Raw genomic sequence first — 6,771 nt, forward strand, 5'->3', positions numbered from 1 at the left:
CTGAGACCGGTCGACGTTGACGCGTCGCACAGCTGGGCGAAGACGGAGCCGAAGCCGACGTCGCCTGCCACGAGGGAGGCGATACCCAGGTGGCAGGGCGGCGCGTCGTCGCACGCAAAGTCGGCGCTGCCGCGGTGGCTGCATCAGAGCAAGTCGCCGACGGGGGAGACGTCGCCGAAGATTCCCGCAAGCTCGTACGTCGCGGGGAAGGCGTCGGTCGCCGCGGAGACCCCTGCAAAGGTTGCGTCGGCGGAGCCTGAGGGTGCTGCGCAGCCGGCCGTTGAGACGCCGCCGGCGACCGTCGACAGGCTGCCGAAATGGTCGCATCGAGTCAAGCAGTATTCTGGTACGTAGAAGTTTGTCGGCGATGGATGCACTTATGTTTAACAGTAAGCCATTGTCTGTGTTCTACATATTATGTCATATATCAGGATGAATGATCTAATTCATTCTGGAAAATCAAGGAGATGTATGTATATATGTATGTAGGTATATAATATATATATATATGTAAATGATTGGTAAATATCCAGCTGGCAGTATTATTGTAATTTTGTATTGGGTAAGATTTCCTACGTTTCCTACTAGTACAGTGTCGCTTCTTTAGCCATTAAATGTTTGTGAGCACTAAGCTATGTAAATGAGTGAAATTTGTTGGTTTGCAAATAAGTGAATGTTGCCTCTAATTACTCACTCATATGGTTTCAGTGTTTATTTTTAAGGATAATTTCTGAACTGACATTGATATAACTGTTCCGTATCCAATAGGTTCCTCAAAGCTGATGCAAGATCTGAAGAAGTTGGAAGAGGAAACGTCATCTATTAACTTGCCGAAGGTCTATCGCAGACAGTCAAAGCATGATGGGTGAATTTCATGCCGAAACCTTCTCACTAGTTTACGTCTGCAGTAAGAACGGATGTGAGCCGTCGCAGGGCTAGTTTGCACACGAACCCATGCACACCTACCAAAAGGTATTTTCAAGCACTCTGCCATCGTGGAGAGTGATAGTATTCAGCTGCTGTGGTCTCTAGGCGAGGTAACCTATGGTTATCGCTGATCTCTGCTACATCACGTGTGTCGTGTGCTGTCCCCTCGCCTTCTTGTTGCACATCATCTGCCCTTGTGCGCGTCCCGTTGATGAGTGTTGTTGTGTCATTGTAATCTCTTGCCTACTCGCCTTCCAATTTAATTTGATCTGATTGTACACTATCTTTAACAAGTGTATATGGAAGGGTGCGTGCACTGTAATGGCTCCTTAGCTAATGTATATGCAAGCAACGCTTACCAGCTGCTTTCATTATATAGTAACCACTCGATTCGTCTTTGAATCAAAAACGTTGTTCCGTTGATGCTGGAACATCTATGTGGCTGTGGGTGTGCGAATCCGGATTTCACGTGCCACGGGCTGCTGGCATAATATCAGTGACTCGTATATGCATAATAGAAATGCAGTTGTATTAATTGTGAATATGTGTGTATGCGAATAGTCAAAACTACACCAAACTGAACCGAGAATAAGTATGTTTTCGGCAAAGATGTGCTATCTGTCATGACTTTCTACGTGGGTGTTCACACCTATCTGTGTTCCTTCACAATTTTAAAAATGTTTCTCCTCATTTTAGCATTGTTTTAATTAAAGGTGTGCATAGCGGTCAATTCTGCCCGTTGTACTATGAGGTGCAGTACCGACCATAAGTATGGGTCTGGTGTAAAAAAAGATTTTAAAGAATTGATATGATGGTGAATTGACGTGTAAATTTGATAAATTACGATATATGTAGAACATTTATAAAACATTTTTAGCTTTTATCAATTCATGCAGCACTTCAATTTCCCATCAAAAGAGGAAACATTAAATTAAATGTGTTGGAGTTACTGACTATAATGTGTAACCCATCTGCATGGGTTTCGTGTTCTTCTATGTCACAGTTTGCTGCAGTACTGTGTGACGTTTTAGACTTGATGTCGTTCTGATATTTTTGCTGCTGGTTTGCTGACCTCTTGTAGCTTGCCCGACATCTCTTCATATGCAGCAAACATAATTTAAATTGAAAACCCTTGTTAATGGTGGTTTCATTCAACAACTTATATATTATGGCAATATATAGCTAACGACATTATGTTGTTGTTTTAATATATATCCGTTGATAGTTGAACGGATAGCTCGCTCGGTATGCCTCAGATAAGGATGCTATTATTAAGTGCCTGAAAAGCTACAAGTACTGAATCTCGCGTTTACAGGTGACTGAACATTCTGTGCAGAATCATCAGTGGTATATCTTTTTCACTATTTTTATTCTTCTATATGCTCTCAGCCAACCTTGCATAATAAATAATAGTGAGTAGCTTCACTGGGCACGTGATTCTAGAGACCATTCTGGGAGGATATTTCTCGATTTTACCCTTTTGTTTGAAATTTGTAACAGTCGGGGCTTTGTGGCGATGTGTAAGGGCCACTCGTTTGGCAGTAACGGTACGGTAATTTATGTCATATCTTGTGCCAAAATTAACGACAACGGTGAAATTATGGGCTGTAAAAGTTTTCCATCAAGGTTCCTATTAACAAGTTGACCTTGATGTGGCGTCCTCGGAGTAGATGGGCGGAGACGCGTGTCAATTAATTTGGAGACTCATTCTGAATCTATAGAGTAGAACATTCTTACTCGGTGTGAGCAAAGAAATCATAGATCTGCCTGCGCGTTGTTAAGAAACTACCATCCCGTCAGTTTGCTTCGTGCGTGTGCTTCCTTGTCAGTAAAAGTAAACATGCACAGCAGCTTTGTGCGTGATGTCATTTGTAAATTATTTATTAGTGTGTCTTTACAGTATCCGTTTTAGTGTCTGGTTCGCCTCCATATGTGACGTGGTGGTAGCAGAAGTAATCACTAGCAGAACGCGCCCCCTATAGAACTGGCTTAAGCCTACCTAGTCATCTGTATTCCTCAAGTTGTTTCCATGTTTATGTTTAGATTAAGATCGTATTATCCATGTTGTTGTAATATGGTACGTTTCAAATTTATATATTATAAACATGTACATAGCTACATACGTGAACACGTTGCAGAGATGAAATTTACGTGATTTTGGTGTTGCAGTCGGCTAACAGTTATTCGAGTAATCATGAGGAGATGGTTTGACCTATGGTTGTGATGCGGCAGAAAGATATGTCGCCAATAATGTTCTCTGATACACAACGTATGAGATATAACGGCTATATGTACTGTAAACAAAGTTCGTGAACGAATACGGAGAGGAAACGGAAGTAGCACGCGTCGGGAAGTAGCGGCTTATAAATAGCATTAGTAAACGTGTGGAAGGGTTTTTGTATTATATATACCAAGCGTTACCACGTGTTTGTTTGCGTCTCGGCAAGGTGACATCCTCTAGTCAATGTGGACTGTTAAGCTAAGCTGTAGACCTGCTGTTATCAATCGTCTTTGCGTGCGTGCTTGAGAGAGAAGTTGAGAATATTTTATCGTGAGTATATGGGGGGTAGGGGGCATGTTCTCATGTATGTACATCTTTAGTTATTCTGTGGCATGCCCTCGTGTCCCTCCTGTGTGTACTGCATTACTTCTTTAATTGATGAAGTTGCCAGTGAGATTTCTTTAAATAATTCATTATTCCTACTAATCCGTATAACTAACGCGACGCTTATATTTTGCTCATTCAGTAGAACAGTAGCGTTTCGGTGAGGCTGAAGGAGGGATTCAGCACTTGTGATGCTCTGGCGCTCGCCTTTGCGTGCTTAGTCTCGGAACTGAATCTGCTCATTTTTTGCAATACCTATTGTGTTTCTAAACGTGCATGTACTTTTGCTTTGTTTGTCTTGCATATATATTATATACATATACATATGTGCGTACATACTGTGGCGATGACTGTTACCTGATGTTACTCGTTAGGAATCTCCAGTTTCTCGAACGTATCAGTTCGTTTGATAAGTGTAATGCGTGAGTTTGGCCTATTGATTCGAGTGTGTACAGTGTGAGGATTTGCGTGTTATATTAATGTACACGTTATACAGAAATTACGTCTAACACATTTGGTTTCTTCTATTAGCCTTGTTTTTTAATCGTGGCGAAAACTGTTTTGTCTGTCCTGCTTTACTGGTAGTGTTTTGCTGACTTTCCGATATTAGAAATATTCGGAACGGCTAGCAAGTGTCTTCTTGTAAATTCATTACTCGTGGGGAAATATCCATTATTGATATTATTATATGCATGATGTGGCGTTAGGTTGTAGACATTAATTAAAGCATTTAGCACTGCACAGCGCATCTGTACAAATAAAGACCATGCATTTTACACGGCAAACTATTTTATTTATCGCGATAGCCATTTGACGTGTTGTAAACTATGTTGTCTCTATTTTTGTCTATTATTATTGTACTCCGTTTACGAGCGGTTTAGTTCACCTAAGCTGTATGTATACGTTTATCTACTTCGATTGCCAGCTGCTGTTATACTGCTTCATCATGTTATCATGTAAGGCCACATGGCTGTTCCTATGAATTTACCTGCTAAATGTGTTCTTCCCCCCCCCTTCTCTCTCTCTCTCTCTCTCGTTTTCTCTTCTCTCTCTCTCTCTCTCTCTCTCTCTCTCTCTCTCTCTCTCTCTCTCTCTTTCTCTCTCTTTCTCTCTCTCTCTAGTCTACGCACAATATAAAAGATATCGCATTCGAAGTCCACTATAGTCTAAAGATCTGTGAGGTATGGCCGCGAGGTTCGTTGTAAGATCTGGTTATAAAAAGGCTCACGAAAAAGCTTGCAAGGACCAAACGACAAACAAGAGCCCTACCAAAGGCGACCGGCGTTAAATCCATCCGTTGTGTAAGGTTAGCCCGATTTCGTTTTCCATATATGTCTGTGTAATGTAATCAACGTTGGCTTCTTATTAACTTAACTGTACGATATGATTTTATTCGTCTTTTTTTACACAGCTGGCATATCAATATTCATTGTGTAACCGAATAAAGAGACATGAAATAGATATAGAGGAGTTGTGGTTTTCTGTTTCGTGTGATTGACGTTGAATTCTGGTCATGGTTAATAATTCTAGTAAATAATTGATTCTCTCTAAGAAATAAGTACATGATACGACTAATCGTCATCTTTTCGGCATACGCTGTTACCCCTCTACTACTTTAAATGTCTATTCGTTTTCAAGCATGTCTATTATAAGGCTCACATGATATTGGATATTTAATCGACAAATTCGCCACGTTCAAATTATACAATTTTGATTACCAGTGAAAACTGGATTAACCTAATTCTTGGGCGTCGGAGAGCCACCATAATTCTGAAAACAAAATGATTGGAAATGTTAGATGTTTAGTTCATATAAGATTAAAGTCGACTTCTATCACAATATCCCGTTAAACCTCAAATAACAACTTCGCTATATTGCTGTGATGCCGCTGAAGTGATAGTTTCAGTTTATTAACCGTTACTGTACATTCGAACCATTTAAAAAACAATTATTACTGATCCTCGTAGTCTGAAATATTGTCACTGAATCATACATTAGTCAAATTTGTTGTAAAATAACTACAATATACATACGCGATTTCACTTCGCGGGGATCTTTTACGATCTCCATTTCACGATATTTGCTGGTGGAATTCCAATGGGCTTTTTCCGGTTGTCAACCAACTGGCTAAAATGATAGCCGCACGTGGCCTTTCCCAGCGACGCAAACGGTGCAAGAGTATTTACCTTAAACATAACATAATTATATAGGCGGTAGATGATAACGAAATGCCTAGTTGACTTAATCGTAAAGCCGGTAATGTAACTATCTCTGACACATCGTTGTCTTTACTTACGTTATATTTTCGTTCCTACTTGATATGAGTATAATAATAATTTCGTATGATCTCCGATATTATTTAATTGTATTATTTAATTTATATAGATATATGTGCGTGTGCGCGCATGCGTGCGTGCATGGGTGCGCATACGTGCGTGCGTGTGTGCGCATGCACGCGTGCGTGAGTGCGTGTGTGCGCATGCACGCGTGCGTGAGTGCGCGTATGTTTGTGTGCTTTCGCATGTATTTGTGTGCGTGGCACCCATCCAATTCAAATAAAAACTACAAACACGCGCACACGCACGCACGCACGCACACACACACACACACACACACACACACACACACACACACACACACACACACACACACAATTTTCGTTATATTACAACTGGAGCACGTTTCTCACGCAATTTACGCTCGAAACATTAATAATAATGATTAATAATAATGATGTAATTATATATATATATATATACGCCTAGAGAGAACCCGAAACACATACGTCGGGTATTGTAATGGTTTGTATGTGTTGTAATCATCTGATCACGTCATGTATATGTAAACATCATATATCATCATATCTTGTAATGTCATACGTTTATAAAATTTGTCTAATCGTAATGTGTTGTATTGATTTATAATGTCATGTCATGTATAGTAATATAATATAACGTCGTGTATTGTACGTAGTACAACGTTGTGTATTGTGATAGATTGTGTGTGCTGTTGTCATCAGATCACGTCATGTGTTGCTAATATCATTCAATATCGTGTCTTGGAATGTAATAATTTATGTACTGTAACTAATGTGTATGGCTGACTCGATGACCGCAAGGTCTTTTCGCCATACCTGTGCATATAATAACAAAGTTATAACTGTTTAATTTTCTCACTGTCTGATTTATCCGTTTAGCACAAATAAAAATCTTGAAATCTTGAAACGGGCATTACACAGA

The 6,771-nt window shown here is 40.2% G+C and overlaps 1 long non-coding RNA gene across 1 annotated transcript; it reads left to right on the forward strand.

Moving 5' to 3' along the window:
• Positions 1–250: 250 nt before the first annotated feature.
• On the forward strand, positions 251–4,993 carry LOC106807526. The gene is made up of 2 exons (XR_001393679.1): positions 251–346; positions 769–4,993. It is a non-coding gene; the product is annotated as an uncharacterized LOC106807526 (long non-coding RNA).
• Positions 4,994–6,771: the final 1,778 nt, after the last annotated feature.

This window comes from Priapulus caudatus, unplaced genomic scaffold, assembly GCF_000485595.1.
Source record: "Priapulus caudatus unplaced genomic scaffold, Priapulus_caudatus-5.0.1 Scaffold220, whole genome shotgun sequence".
Taxonomy (NCBI): Eukaryota; Metazoa; Priapulida; class Priapulimorpha; order Priapulimorphida; family Priapulidae; genus Priapulus; species Priapulus caudatus.